This window comes from Apodemus sylvaticus, chromosome 3 (genome assembly GCF_947179515.1).
Source record: "Apodemus sylvaticus chromosome 3, mApoSyl1.1, whole genome shotgun sequence".
In the NCBI taxonomy this organism is placed as follows: domain Eukaryota; kingdom Metazoa; phylum Chordata; class Mammalia; order Rodentia; family Muridae; genus Apodemus; species Apodemus sylvaticus.
The window spans coordinates 21,652,868-21,670,145 of NC_067474.1; the positions used below are offsets into that span (position 1 = coordinate 21,652,868).

General features: G+C 34.3%; 1 long non-coding RNA gene across 1 annotated transcript in view; it reads left to right on the top strand.

Moving 5' to 3' along the window:
- Window positions 1–16,872, top strand: part of LOC127679813 (uncharacterized) — a 47,398-nt gene extending 30,526 nt beyond the window's left edge. Inside the window, exons 2-4 of the long non-coding RNA XR_007976908.1 lie at window positions 4,261–4,362; window positions 14,952–15,029; window positions 15,260–16,872. This is a non-coding gene — a long non-coding RNA (uncharacterized LOC127679813). The remainder of the gene's footprint in view (window positions 1–4,260; window positions 4,363–14,951; window positions 15,030–15,259) is intronic.
- The last annotated feature ends 406 nt before the right edge of the window (window positions 16,873–17,278 follow it).

Below are 17,278 nucleotides of genomic sequence, written 5' to 3' on the forward strand. Positions count from 1 at the left end.
GGGAATCAGTATCCCTGACCTCAAGCAATACTACCGAGCAATAGTGTTAAAAACTGCATGATATTGGTACAGGGACAGGCAGGCTGATCAATGGAACAGGATTGAAGATCCAGAAATGAAGCCACACACCTATGGCCACTTGATCCTCAACAAAGGGGCTGAAAGCATCCAATGGAAAAAAGATAGCCTTTTCAACAAATGGTGCTGGTTCAACTGGAGGTCAGGATGCAAAAGAATGAGAATTGATCCATCCTTGTCTCCTTGTTCTAAGTTCAACTCTAAATAGATCAAGGACCTCAACATAAAGCCAGACACTCTGAAGCTAATAGAAAAGAAACTGGGGAAGACCGTTGAGGACATTGGTACAGGGGGAAAGTTCCTGAACAGAACACCAATAGCGTATGCTCTAAGATCAAGAATTGACAAATGGGACCTCATAAAATTACAAAGTTTCTGTAAGGCAAAGGACACTGTCAAAAGGACAAATCGGCAACCAACAAATTGGGAAAAGATCTTCTCCAACCCTACATCAGATAGAGGGCTAATATCCAATATATACAAAGAACTCAAGAAGTTAAACCCCAGAAAACCAAATAACCCTATTAAAAAATGGGTTACAGAGTTAAAGAATTCTCACCTGAAGAACTTCGGATGGTAGAGAAACATCTTAAAACATGCTCAATTTCATTAGTCATCAGGGAAATGCAAATCAAACAACCCTGAGATTTCACCTTACTCCAGTCAGAATGGCTAAGATTAGAAACTTAGGAGACAGCAGGTGTTGGCAAGGGATGTGGAGAAAGAGGAACACTCCTCCACTGCTGGTGGGGTTGCAAATTGGTACAACCACTCTGGAAATCAGTCTGGCGGTTCCTCAGAAAACTGGGCACATCACTTCTGAAAGATCCTGCTATACCACTCCTGGGCATATACCCAGAGGATTCCCCAGCATGTATTTAGGATATATGCTCCACTATGTTCATAGCAGCCCTATTTATAATAGCCAGAAGTTGGAAAGAACCCAGGTATCCCTCAATAGAAGAATGGATGCAAAAAAATGTGGTATATATACACAATGGAGTACTATTCAGCCATTAGAAACATGAATTCATGAAATTCTTAGGCAAATGGATGGAGCTAGAGAACATCATACTAAGTGAGGTAACCCAGATCAAAAGATCAATCATGGTATGCACTCACTAATAAGTGGATATTAGCCTGGAAATCTGGAATACCCAAAACATAATCCACACATCAAATAAGGTACAAGAAGAACAGAGGAGTGGCCCCTGGTTCTGGAAAGACTCAGTATAGCAGTAGAAGGCAAAACCAGAACAGGGAAGTGGGAAGGAGTGGGTGGGAGAACAGCGGGAGGGAAGGGGGCTTATGTGACTTTCGGGGAGTGGGGGGGCAGAAAATGGGAAATCATTTGAAATGTAAATAAAAAATTTATCGAATAAAAAATAAATAAAAGACAAAAAAAAGAAGTCTGGTTGCTTTGGGAAATGTAGGATGAAAGAACACTGTGTCTGGAGCACTAGGAGAAGTTTTTGCTCACAGGGGTGCTGGGATGCCCTGAGATACAGAAAGACTAAGGCGTCCAGGTTTCTTGTTCAAAGCAATGTCTCAAGTGTCCTTTCTCCAAGGATATACACCCTTCTGGTAGCTCCACACACTGGAGCCACACCTTCAATACAAGACCCCCTTGGAAGACTTCTTAGATCCAGGCCACACATACGCAGGAGAAATATTTTAGCAGCAAATGTCCATATTAACGTAGAAAAAAAGATCAACCCAAGAATAGACCACAATGACTGCTCACTTTAAATAACTAGAAATGTGAAACTAAACTAAATCCAAAGTGAGGAGACGAAATGATAGAATTTAATTTAGATATTAGACACAAACTTGAAAACCAATAAATTCAACACCACTAAAACTTGACTCTGAATTGGCAAATGTTATTGGCAAGACTTTTAGCTCTTAGTAAAGAAATGACAGAGAACTTAGATCAGTAGAGTAATGAATAGAAGGATGTTAATGGCTTTGATTTTGCAGAAATGAAAAGGAATAGAGATATTATAAGTAACTGTGGACTAAGTTCAAAACCTAGATGGGATGGAAAAAGAGAGAAACTGACTAAAAATCTGTGAAGAAGACAATAAGTAAAACTTAAACAGTCTTATAACTACTGAGGTCAACATAGTCATAAAATAGGATCATAGTGAAGACTCATGACTAGAGGCCAAATGTTTCACTTCATATTAAAGGCAGAACAACAGAACAATACCATAGATCAACAGTCATTCAAATATGAACATTGCAGCAATCTACAACACAATGATTACTCATTGTAATAATTAATGATTATTAACCAGTGGGATTAATGCAAAGTGTAGCATCACAGTTGAATTAATGGAAATTATCTCATGGATGAAATGAAAATGAAAATCAACGTGCTGATCTTTTTCACACAATCTCATACACTTTCATGATGAAAAGCACACAAAATCTTAAAAGGCAACCTCAAATTGATTAAGGGTGTACACGTGAAACGACAGCTAATGTATTCATGAATGGAAACTAAAATTTCTTCCCTAGTTAGAATTGCAAAAGGCAATTCCCTTCCCATCACTAGTATTCTATATCGTGCTAGAAAATCATAAAGACAGGAAGTAGATTAGTATTTTCAGAAGTTGAAAGGCTAGTGATTTGAGAACAATTGCTGGTGGCCATATTTTACTTTTTGGAAAATTAAATAGGATAGCATCACATAATAGTAAGAATGTCACATCTCTGCAATTATACTAAAAAAGCAATGGAATTATACATCTAAAAGAAAAAGTTGAACGTTCTCTTAATTACTGTCCAATTGGAAACAAACCAACAAATATGGTAGCCATCTAAACCTTCAATACTCTTTGTTTAATAAAGAATACAACAATTTGTAGAATGCATGTAAATTTATTTAATTAATATCTATCATTATGTTTTTGTCACTTGCATGAAAATAATGAATTAGAAATAACTTTAAAAAGTGGCAGAAGGACAGTGGATAGATATAGAGCTAGGACCTGTGCAAATATTATGCATGACTGCACAGTTTTAGATTTTTTTCTATACATTCTATAATTAAGCAATGAAAATAATAGTTCTCAGATAAAATAGAAGAAAAGAGGAAAATCATCAAATACAGGTAGAAAAAATAAAACTTTAGAGAAATTTTGAAAATATAACAGCAATTTACTTAATCCAAAAGTATTTAGGTTAATCTGTAAGATGGAAAAGACTATCAAATATTTTTTAACATAAAATTGTATGAAAATTGCCTCGCATAAAAAGGAAAAATGTTAAGGAAGGACTTTAGAATAAAATCAATGCCGGTTATTAATATAAATTGAAATGATACAGAGACTAAAGCTCAACAGATGTCTTAAATAAGAGAGAAATAGAAAAGTAATTCACCAGCAATGCAAGTAAAACTTGTATATATCTTATAACAATCTCAATTTACATCAATAAAATGAAATATAATGAGAATCAGACAGGATTTGTTTCTCATATTTTTGATTTGATATATTGTTTGAAAGCTATCAAAGAGATTGAGTGGAAAGAAAACAGTAAACTACAGCTTTGTGAAGTACAATTTACATGTTCATCCAATGAAAAAAGTGTATTGGGTAAGAAAGAACCTTGTGTATAAGCCAAGGGAGGTACTATGGTATTCAAAAAGAATACATAGTCAAAATTCACTGGATAGAAGTTGAAAACACAATGTGTAGAAAATTAAATGTTCTAAGGAATGTATATCAATTGATGATGCACTAAAGAAATACAACTTGTACATATTGTCTAAGCCAGAAGTTTAGTATCAGGAAATTTTATATGTGTATGTAAGTTTATACATACACATATAAATAAATCAACATTATTTACATACATTTATTAACATATTATAGTTATATAATATATTACATGATAATTAATATATATATAAGTATTATTATTCTTATAAATTGTAGCAAAAAGCAATTATAGTAATAGTGGAAGATAGAGAGAAAATAAGAATGTAAATAAATGCCAAACTGGTAAGATTTTAAATAATGAAAAGACATCAATGCTTTAAAAATTTAATAAATCAATGTGTAATTTCATCATTGACATCAAAAGAATTTTTAAATGCCTTTATTAATATTTTGAGAATTTCATATACTATAATTTGATGTATTAACTCCCAACTTCTTCTCTAACTCCTCCCAGATCCACCCACCATTCCCTACTTCCCAGTCACTCATTCTTTTGATGAGCTATGAAGAACTGATGGCTTCCAGGAGGTTGGAGGAGAGTCGGTTTTCTCTAAGGGTATGTCTCTTAGTTGGTTGACCATGATCCATTGATTGGCTCTACAACCAGGAGTATATGAGCAGCAAAAATTGAAGTTGATGAGTTATGCATGACAGTAACATTTATTAAATATGTCAGGAAAATACATCTATGGACACATCTAAAGATTGTTGACAGTCACAAAAGTTGGCATACTAATTTCTTTCTTGATTTTCTTTCACTTACACTCATTAGCATTTCTCCATTATTTACCATGTTCTCCAACCTGAAGTTCAGCTTTACATAAAGTCTTTTGGTTATTGACATTCTGGTCTGTTCAGCAGTGGACCACAAGTTAAAAGGAACAAAGATAGAAAGAATGCCCCATTGTTCATACAAAGATATTTGTAGGTTAATTCTTTCTCTATGTGATAGTAGTACATATAATTGTAAGAGAAGCTGGGAATGGTTAAATATTTTATACCTTGAGTCCACGCAATTCTGCTTGTAAAATGTAACACCTAAACCACTTGTGTGTCCGCACACACGTGCACACAGGCATATCGTACAAGTATAGTAAAAGAACATTCAAAGTAATTAAAAATGTAGGAGAAACAGCCAACATATCAATCAATATGATTTAAAATAAATAAATTATCTAATGCAGTTACAAAAAAGAAATAAAATGAGAAACTATCATAATAATATTCATACAGGGTAAATACAGTGTAAAAATAACTGTATGTGTTACTTTAAATTGTAAAGAGCAACTGAGGTTCTCCAACTTCAAGCACAAACAAAAATGCAATCTCTGATATGTCTGATCATCTTTAGAAATGAATTGAAAAAAAATGAAAGTTAACAGTTCTTCTTTGGTGCTTTAGGGAATTGCATATCATAGAAAACTACTAACTGCAAAATTAGAAGTGAAGGAGAAGACAAAAAATTCCAGTTTTCCAGTGTGGAAGCCAGCCACAGAGCCAGTATTTAGGAGGGAAATCAAGTCAGCTTGCCACTCATCTTTGATCAATTGAAGGATATAAAAATGAGGATAATCACAAGGCTTAACCACACCATGGTAGCCAATTGTAAGAGGGAGCTGGAGTTCTGAAGGTTTACTTGATGGAGTTCTATAATCTCAGAGTCCATACCGCACATGAACACATAACAAGGGAGAAAGAAATTTTTACATGAAATGGTGGCTTGCCTTTGTTTTCACAGTGCTGGGGGTAAGGGCTTGTGCTACACTGTACCTGGCCACAAAACACATTTTTAAATATGCCAACTAATTTTCACACTTGCCTGTGCAAGATTTCACTCTTCTTTAGAAAAACCTAAAGACAACTGAAGAAATAGAACTGGGCCTCAGAGGTAAGGAATGTGCCCCGTACACTGCCCCACACTGTGCGGCTGATGACCTTGCCTACCTTTTATTCAGTACACCATGTTCACTTTCCACAAAGAAACAACAAAAACACAAGGCTTTCCAAAAGACCAAATGTGGAGGGAAGGGAAGATATTGGGAAGATATAACAAACATCAAAACATGATTCATACAGAGCAGCTCTTGTGGGCTTGTTTGTTTTAGGCAATAGATATAAAATTTTCCAAAACTGCTGCTCTTTGAGCAGCAAGTAGAGCACACACACACAAATACACATACACACATAAATACACAGACACACATATGCACACACAAATACACACAGGCACATACACATGCTTACATACAGATGCATACACAGATACACACAAACAGAGAGATATACACACAAGCTATAAAAACATGTTACAGTGTGCAATCTTCAAACTGCAAATGGTAGACGGACAGGGATTGTGTGTGTGTGTGTGTGTGTGTGCTTATAGCAAACTCCTTCATAAGTTTTAAGTGAATTCTTTTAAATTTATTTTCTTAAGAGTCTATTTGAGCCATGCCTTATCTTTAGTTTTAAGAAAAACTGGGCAGGAGAGCTAGCCAACACAACCCACACTATAGACCTATGCAAGTGTAAGAGGCTAACCTTTGTACATCGTTGCAAAGAGAAAACTAAGACTTTATTGGCACTAGAACCTTATAAAGCATTACCAAATGGCCCCATTCTGTCTTTGCTTAAATCTTTTCCTCATAGTATATTTTCTCCAGTTTAGAATTGAGGAATGTGTATAGTCCTACTTGAATACTATTTGTGTTATGTCCTCACAAATTTATAAGGAAATGAGATATAGTAGAGAAATAAATGAAACTTCAAAGTAAAATTTTAAGAGCAAAAGAAGCATATAAACTCTCTAACATCCTATGAGAGGAGGAAAGAAACCATGCAAATAAGAAGATGGGTAAAATTGATAGTGTGTAAATGGCAAAAATTCAACCAGTCAGTCAACCAAACAACCAAGCAACCAAACAGGAGAAAAAACGCACAACATCAAATTAGGTTTTTTTAATAGGTGAAGCTATCCCCAAGGCTACAGGTTGTGATTCAGATAGTTCAATAATGGCTATTTACTACCAGAAATGTCAAGAACAATAATTATTGACCAGAATCCACTGAACAAGGCTGGATGTCTCAACCAGTCCTCAGAACATGTTGGAATCCTCCAAAAGTCTCTAATGCCAGTGATGGAATGGACTTGTTAGCAAGCAGGCAAAAAGCAAAGGCTATGACCCAGATTTAAATGATCCAATCAAGAAAAAAAATCTCTCACAGCTGTGCTTAGCTGCCAGGGCCTCAGTAACATATAACAAGAGAAAAATAACACGAAGTATAAAATACCTTAAACACATGTTCTCTCCTTTATTACATCTATATGATTCACACAGTAATAAAAATCAGTCAATGAAAAATTAACATTTTTCTCATTCATTGAAAATTAACTAGCATCTATAAACATAGATGGAAAATAAGATCATTTGAATTTTGCTGATAATTATTGATTATGTATCACAGATTAAAAATTAATTGTAAGCCTGGAGAGTTGGCTCAATGGTTAAGAGGACTTGGTGCTCTTGCAGAAGACCTGAGTTTGGTTCTCAGCAAACTATGTCAAGCGATTCAACCTACCTTTAAATTCAGCACTTGGGGAACCATATGGTCAATGTACATACACAGATAGACAAATGCACATATATATGAATCTTAAAAAATAATTAATTCTAGTTTTGAAAAATGATACTATCATTAGCCTATACAATAAATCCCTGTGTGGACCAACTCATTATAAATATTAATCTTGACATTTTTATGTAAAATCCACTCTCAATTATAAGTTTATTTCACACAACAGTGGAAGAATCAATCAGATGTAGATTCTGAGCAGTGATTCTTAAATATGTTCATTGGCAAGCAAGGGTAGGGCTGCTTTACATACAATTGTATAGGCAGATATAATAGAAATACGTAAAACCTATAGGATAGACTGTAGTTCTCAATTATAGATGAAAAATACTTTACAATTTTAGGACATTTACTGTAGCTCAATGAATAAGATGTTTAAAATATGCAAATTCATTCCACAAATTCTTTTTTAAAGTGTATGGAACATAACTGGTATGAACTAAATACTCACAAGTTTATTTCACTCTCTCCAAATCACTATCAATTGCACAAAAATGTGAATGTTGACTACCTAAATGATGCCACCACATAAATTAACATTTAATTTCTCACTTTATTCAAAGGCCATCTTACTGAACAGACATTTGAGAACACAAAGTATCTTTCTTGAACTCAAGATAATTCAACCTGAAGCTTATAAACTAGCCTTTGAATTTTTTTAAGCTCTACTCATGGAAGGGATGTAAATGTCTTGATCTACATAATTTACAGAAATTGAAAGAAAAATTTAAAGCCCGAATATCATTTCTCTTAAAAAATATTCCATATTTTATAGGACTCACCGACTATACATTTCTACCGTTATGACAAACCCCACTGTGTTATCAGGCTTCCTGTGTCTATTAGTGAATATCCTTTTATTTATTTACTTTTGATAAAGAAGTTTACACGACAAAGAAGGAAAGGTAAATGGAAAGAAGGTTGTCAATCAAAAAGTTCCATTTCCCTACTATAATGGACATAAACGTGAGCTGAATGATGAAGTATTATCTCTTCCTAACTTACCTGTAAGTTGAAGTTCGTCATATTATCTGCTTTGGAGAACATGTAAAGAGACTAGAGAAGATTTCTATGTTTTTATACACAAGCTTCCAAGGACCATTAATATTGTCAGGTTAATATGCTTTATTTTTTAAACCTCATAATAATTCTAAGCTACAAAGTCCCCATTTCTAGTTTCAAAACTATATACTATAATATTTTAGCCATAATCAATTAAAATTACTATAACTGCTAATTTTATTCCATGCCACTGCATCTTTCTTTGCCATGGTATAGTTATTTCATGAATTAAACAAAATAGAAGAATTGAGGAGGAGGTGGTGAAGGATTAGAGGGCCATTATTAGCTATCCCATTCATTTGAATTTAATGTTACTCTTGGATGAAAACTGTGAGTCACATGATGCAAGTTAATAGTCGGTGTCCATATTTCATAGCTGAATATCCATGATGTCAACCTCAATTCAGACACACCTGCAACCTAAAATGATGCAGCAATGGGTTAACTGGAATTTTTTCCATGTAATTAATAGTTTCAGTGAATAGGCCAAAGATTAAAAAGGCCTGGAAAATGGACACATTTCTTACAAGTCCCAGAAAGAAAACATAGCTCTGAGGACCAAGCCATGTCCTAGATATCCTATAAGGAAAGCGATTTTGAATTTTGGATAAATCAATAGTATATTATTTTCCTAATGGATATATGCATCATCATCATCATCATCATCATAATAAATTCAGATAATTAATTTAAATTTCTCTGAGTATCAAGTGATGGATTTTTAACATGAAAAGTCAAGGCAGGCTTTTGGATATTCATGGAGATATCAATATTACTCACGCTTATGAACTCACTAGGTCCAATAGTTGTCATTATTAAAAAGAGATGTATTCTTATGTTCCAAAAGATGCCATTAAATCATTGATTGTTGTATTCATCATGCACACTGAACAGTGTAGAATGACAGTTTCTCCAAATGCAAGCACAGATATTGTATAAAAGTGAGAATGTAGAGGCAGTACTGAAGAAGATGATGTGTCTTATGACCATTTGACATGTAGGACCTCTTTTAAAAATACATAGTGAACTTCTAACTCTGAGGGTCTTATTGCCTTATTGTCCAAATCTCTAAGATATCAGCAACAAGGAGAAGGAGAAAGGCATTCTCTAATCTGAGATGGCCCTGGAAAGAGAGATGAAGAAGGTGATTGTTTTGGAATTGAGCAAATGGAGCCAAAGAATCTCTTCTCTCCCCATTGTAGATCTTTACTATTATTTGCTGAGCATGTTTATGGCACAGCACTACAGACAAAGCATTCATTCTGCTTATCTCTGAGAATATAACATTTCTTAAGCCCATTCATCAATATGTTTACAGAATGATCACAACGACTTATCATAGAAAGCAAATAAAATATTTAAAATATGTAAATATTTTCACTTATGTATATCGTAAGTTTATGTTCCAGAAGCTTCAGAGGAAACTATTGCTAAAGGGACCTTCTTCAGTTCATTGCCTCTGGGATCCATTTTATTAGTAAAGACCTGTTGTGAGACTCTGATGGCTGGATAAATGTTTTTAAAAAGTAATCTGAGGCCAAGTTAAGATCACTCATTACTTACTGCATCATAGAGTAAGCTGTACATAAATCTGATATATACTTCTGCATTTCTCCTCTGTGTATGTAGTACAGTCTCTGCACAAATCCTAGAACTCATTATTATTCCTAGATATATATAAAAACTCTATGATATTTAAGTTTGTTCAAATGAAAAATTCATAATTGTAACCCTCCTCCAAATTAATCTTTGATGGATCAAAAAGTAGAAAGTAGTTAGAAACTCTTCTTATACAATGTTTAAAATTTACCTCCCATATGCTAATAACTGTATTTGTTTCAGAATGTATGTAATCAGAAGTACATGCTTTGCAAGAACTTATATATAGGTATATAATATAATAGCAGCAAAGAGAATAGAAAATCTCTATAGTACTCAATAGTTCTTTTTTAGATGTGATTTTTTACATTTCTCCTGTCTTTGTGACTCCCGTGTTTTCCCTTCAGATCAGGGATAGTGGTTTTTATTGCTTCTTAGTGTTAATAGTATGGTTGTATGTGTTTCTCAAGTTAACACAACTGCTCTCTCTCAGGAAGAATTCATCTTTCATGTTCTTATCCTCATGGTTATATTCTCATGCTTAACCAAGTACCTTAGTTATCTGTCTTCTGACCTGCTACCAAACAAAACAAGTCATAGACTTATAATTGCTTCTGTATTTCCAATATCTATCTTTAAAATCCAGTGAATCACATCTCTTTTACATGGTAGAGGCAGCAATATTCTCTGTACTAAATTTTGTTGTTATGTCAATTCTTTTATTGTTTGATTTAAATTAGATTGCAAATGCGGTCTGCTTTCTTGGCACCCCACAGAATCCTTAATATCTAATGCACCAATGGTATCATATTGAGTGGACATTATAATCAGAAAGTAGTATGCATTAGGTCTATGATGTCTTTGTCAGACACGATTATGGCGTGGAATGAGCTATCTAGTTTGAATGCTGGGAAACTCACTCCATTATTGGAGCATGTTAGGACACACTTTCTAAAGGGAAACTCTGTTTTTGCCACTTATATCTGGTAGTGTAGATTTTAGACTAATCACATATCACTTTAAAAGGTGCTGCTTTAAATTACCTATTGAAAAACCTTTTATAAATGCCAGTTTTGAGTTATTTCCAGAGAAAAATTACTGTCCACAGTAATCCTAATGCCTAGTGCAGGCTGCCTCAGCACTAGGAACTTCTGAGCACAGATATCTGATAACTGACTGGCAAAAAAGGATGCTATGTGGAGCCATTTGCAGGCTCTTAGGACTTACACATTGGAACTTGAGAATTTAGGACAAATCCTTCCATTCCTCTGTATGTTAAGTTCTTTTCTTCTTTGTAGAAATAATCCCTAGCTTGTTGGTGAACCATTGGAGAGACAGAACCCATGATTATGTCATGACTGCATGTCTAACTGAAAAAAATATTCCAGAGTACCAGTTTAACCAAGAGCTTATGATGTCCCATGGGGTTTCTATGAGCCATGGTTCAGAACTACAGCTTGTATCTTGTATTGTTTCATCTCCTCAAAATATATCAAGTCCTTGTAGGAATTTCTCAAGTATACTTTGAATCACTGAACACTATATTTATTTTTCATGTCATCACATAGAAATGCAAAAATCAAGACAACAGTAAAAAGAAAGCCTAAGGGTATTTATTACATAATACATAGTCATTAGCCTATTTAGAATATTTACCACTTACTGAATTACCACTTACTGAAACTTAATTTTGATGATATGATTTTAATTCTATTTCCATTTAATAGTTACAAGAATTTCTCACTTTTAGTACTTTCTTGCAAAAGTACCTTAATTTTCTAGGTAAGAGTACATCCTTATCCCACATCATTGTTTTCATTATTCCCATATCATAGTAGTATACCTTTTTCAAAATTTGTTCCTGTATTTTTGTTCATTTTGCATCCAAAAAGAAATGGGAGAGAGCATATACTAGCAGCTTAATGGCACACATGAAAGCTCTGGAACAAAAAGAAGTTAATTCACCCAGGAGGAGTAGAAGACAGAAAATCATCAAACTCAGGGCTGAAATCAATCAAGTGGAAACAAAGAGAACCATACAAAGAATCAATGAGTCCAGGAGCTGGTTCTTTGAGAAAATCAACAAGATAGATAAACCTTTAGCCAGACTGACCAAAGGGCACAGAGAAAGTATCCAAATTAACAAAATTAGAAGTGAGAAGGGGGATATAACAACCGAAACTGAGGAAATTCAAAAAAATCATCAGATCCTACTTCTAAAGCCTATACTCAACACAACTGGAGAATCTGGAGGAAATGGACAATTTTCTAGACAGATACCAAATATCAAAATTAAATCAGGTCCAAATAGATCATCTAAACAGTCCCATAACCCCTAAAGAAATAGACGGGGTCATAGAAAGTCTTCCAACCAAAAAAAGCACAGGACCAGAGAGAATCAGTGCAGAATTCTATCAGACCTTCAAAGAAGACCTAACACCAATACTCTTTAAACTATACACTCTAAGTAAACAAACATTCATGTCATTTGTCACTAAATTAGACATAACTTGTTTCTGACCTTGAAGTTTTCACTTAGTGGCAAAAGGTTTCTAGTTGGATCATTGTCTCCTTCATTATCTGGTGACTCTATTTAGAGTTCCTTCATATATGTATATATATTCAAGATGTTTCTACTGTAGAAAGCTTCCATATGATGCCTCAAGTGGTCTTTAGTGTCAGCTATTCCTCACATCTTTCTTTATTCTCCCCATTTAATTTGCCAATCCAGTTTTCATCCTGTCTCTTTCTATCTATATATTCTATTTCCTTTTCCTTGGGAAGTGTTTCCTTCCCCAATAATCCTGCACATGAAACCTAGAGATTATGATTTTGTGATCTACAACATTCCTATCAGAGGCTTTATTGCTTGCATACTAGAGAATAAATAAGTGTGTCTTTTATGTTCTAGGTTACCTCACTTAATATGGGTTTTTTCCCAGTCTTCATCCATTCACCTGCAAACTTCATATTTTTTGTTTTTAAGATCTGAATATTATTCTATTGTGTAAATGTACCACATATTATTTTCCATTTCTCTGATGAGCAATATCTAGGTGTTTCCCATTGTTGTCTATTATGAATAGAGCTGCAGTGAATATAGATGAGCAAGTATCTCTGCAGTAAGATGTAAATGCTTTTGGTAGATGCCCAGAAGTGGTATAGCTGGATTTTGAGATGGATCTGTTCCCAGCTTCCTGATGAGCTCACACACTGATTTCAATACTGTGTGTACAACATTGTAATCCCAGCTGCCATGGATAATTGACCCCCATTCCCCACAGCCACACCAGCAAGGAGCCACTCTTTGAGAACAAAATGTTGATGTTGGCCATTCTGGTTGGTTTAAGATGAAATTGTGAAGTTATTTTGATCTGCACATCCCTGATGGCTAATGATGCTGAACATTTCTTTAAGGGTTATTCAGCCATTTGTGTTTCCACTGTTCAGAACTCTCTGTTTAGTTCTCTTCTTAATTTATTAATTGGGTTGTTTTCTTGATTTCCAGGATTTTTATTAGTTATTTTATATATTTTAGTTATTAACCTTCTATAAGACATGCAATTGGAAAATGTGTTCCTTTTATATTGATTGTTTGTTCATTCATAAGCCACTTCATTGCTAAATTGATTAATTTTCTATCTCCTTTTTTAAATTCTATCTTCTTTTTTAATTCTGAAAACTTGTCTTCATTAGAATTTATAGGAATTTATATTTTTATAGTGAGTTTTACAGAATTATTTTAATGAATATCATAGATAGATAGATAGAAGAGATAGATCAATTGATGATAGATAGATAGATAGAAGAGATAGATAGAAAGATCAATTGATGATAGATAGATAGATAGATACATAGATACATAGATACATAGATAGATACATAGATAGATACATAGATACATAGATACATAGATATGTAGATACATAGATACATAGACAGGGCTATAGAAATCATATTTAAATGACCATCCAGATTCCATGGAACCATTGTGAGCAATATAACTTTCCAATGCTTGCATGAAATATTAAGTATAAGAAATAGTCTAGTGATGATAAGATAATTCAGTGAACAAACATGACAATGAGCTCAATTACAGAAATCCACATGTTGGAAAAAGAGAACTGACTCTCAAAATTATCCTCCGATTTCCATGGCATACAGTGGCTCCTATGTGCACAAAAATGCACACAAATAAAAATGTACATGTATATAAAGCATGAAAGGCAAATAAATATCCTTGGTTGCTTTAGGGAACCTTATATAATAGATTATATCAAACAATATTGTAATTTTTTATGGTTTAGCAATGTAAGATGCTTTCTTAAATAATGCTATGTATTATTGATATTGTATAACATTCTATTCCATTTTCTATCTAAACATATCATGATATTCCCTTAATTATATAATAAATCATATTATTTTACTATAAAGTACCATATATAATAGACTATAACATACAAGGACTATATAAAAAAACATAAAATGTGCATGCAGAAAATTGCAATTAAACATCTTCCATAAGACAATATTTATTATCTAATTAAAAAGTATTTGTTGTGGCTTCATAAGGTTGCTCAGAAGATGTATAACATTTTAAACAATTCTTTTGTTAACATATCACTATACAAAAGAAGTTTCATAAATGTATTTAATATATTTTGATCACATTCATCTTATTATCCTTTCTTATTCACCTTTCCCCATTTTCTTCTATGTCCATAATTTGTCTTTACGAAGTAATTCATTAGCCATAGTTTCATACATTCATTAATTAGAAGTTTATGATGATAGTAAAATCAAGAATTTGTAAGTAAAGAGTATGAGTAAAATCCTTTTGATATTTTGTAGGCGAAACCGATGCTTAATTCCTCACCGGATGTGGGCACGTGAGACAAAGGGTTCTGACTTCTGTGAGGACAGGGGAGGGTAAGTGGTGTATCAATGAAAATGGAATGAAGGTTGTGCTGAGTGGGGTGAGCTTACATTGATCAGAGGACATTTACTAGAAGATAAGCAAGAGAATATAAGGCTAGTAATAGAGGTAAACTTTAAAGGTAGAAACATGATTTGTGGAACTATCAAAATATATAAATTTATGCAATCTTTATCATTAATTCCAATGTGTTCTATTTTATTTTTGTCATGAAATACAAAAGTCTGGCTAAGTACAAGGAGACAAGGATGGATCAATTTGCATTCTTCTGCATGCTGACCTCCAGTTGAACCAGCACCATTTCTTGAAAAGGTTATCTTTTTTCCACTGGATGTTTGCAGCCCCTTTGTCGAGGATCAAGTGGCCATAGGTGTGTGGGTTCATTTCTGGATCTTCAATCCTGTTCCATTGATTCACCTGACTGTCACTGTACCAATACCATGCAGTTTTTTACACTATTACTCAGTAGTATTGCTTGAGGTCAGGGATACTGATTCCCCCAGAATTTCTTTTGTTGTGGAGAATAGTTTTAGCTATCCTGGGTTTTTTGTTATTCCAGATGAATTTGAGAATTGCACTTTCTAACTCTATGAAGAATTGAGTTGGGATTTTGATGGGTATTGCGTTGAATCTGTATATTGCTTTTGGCAAAATGGCCATTTTAGCTATATTAATCCTGCTGATCCATGAGAATGGGAGGTTTTTCCATTTTTTGAGGTCTTCTTCCTTCTTCATAGTCTTGAAATTTTTGTCATAAAGATCTTTCACATGTTTGGTAAGAGTCACCCCAAGGTACTTTATACTGTTTGTGGCTATTGTGAAGGGTGTCATTTCCCTAATTTCTTTTTCAGCCTATCCTTTGAGTATAGGAAGGCTACTGATTTTCTTGAGTTGATTTTATAACCTGCCACTTTGCTGAAGTTGTTTATCAGCTGTAGGAGTTCTCTAGTGCAGTTTTTGGGTCACTAACATGTCATCTGCAAATAATGATAGTTTGACTTCTTCCTTTCCAATTTGTATCCCTTTGACTTCCTTATGTTGTTCAATTGCCCAAGCTAGTACCTCAAGTACAAATGAATCAAGGACCTCCACATAAAGCCAGACACTCTGAAGCTAATAGAAAAGAAACTGGGGAAGACCCTTGAGGACATGGGTACAGGGGGAAAGTTCCTGAACAGAACACCAATAGCTTATGCTCTAAGATCAAGAATTGACAAATAGGATCTCATAAAATTACAAAGTTTCTGTAAAGCAAAGGATACCATCAAAAGGACAAATCGGCAACCAACAAATTGGGAAAAGATCTTCACCAACCCTACATTAAATAGAGGGCTAATATCCAATATATACAAAGAACCCAAGAAGTTAGACCACAGAAAACCAAATAACCCTATTAAAAAATGGGTTACAGAGTTAAACAAAGAATTCTCACCTGAAGAACTTCAGATGGTGGAGAAACATCTTTAAAAATGCACAACTTCCTTAGTCATCAGGGAAATGCAAATCAAAACAACCCTGAGATTTTACCTTACACCAGTCAGAATGGCTAAGATTAAAAACTCAGGAGATAGCAGGTGTTGACAAGGATGTGGAGATAGAGGAACACTCCTCCATTGCTGGTGGGGTTACAAATTTGTACAACCACTCTGGAAATCAGTCTGGTGGTTCCTCAGAAAACTGGGTACCTCACTTCCAAAAAAATCCTGCTATACCACTCCTGGGCATATACCCAGAGGATTCCCCTGCATGTAATAAGGATATAGGCTCCACTATGTTCATAGCAGCCCTATTTATAATAGCCAGAAGCTGGAAAGAACGCAAGTATCCCTCAACAGAAGAATGGATGCAAAAAATGTGGTATATATATATATATATATATATATATATATACAATGGAGTACTATTCAGCCATTAGAAACAATGAATTTATGGAATTCTTAGGCAAATGGATGGAGCTGGAGAACATCATACTAAGTGAGGTAACCCAGTCTCAAAAGATCAATCATGGTATGCACTCATTAATAAGTGGATATTAGCCTGGAAAACTGGAATACCCAAAACATAATCCACACATCAAATGAGGTACAAGAAGAACGGAGGAGTGGCCCCTGTTTCTGGAAAGACTCAGTGAAGCAGTATAAGGCAAAACCAGAACAGGGAAGTGGGAAGGAGTGGGTGGGAGAACAGGGGGAGTGAAGGGGGCTTATGTGACTTTCAGGGAGTCGGGGCCAGAAAATGGGAA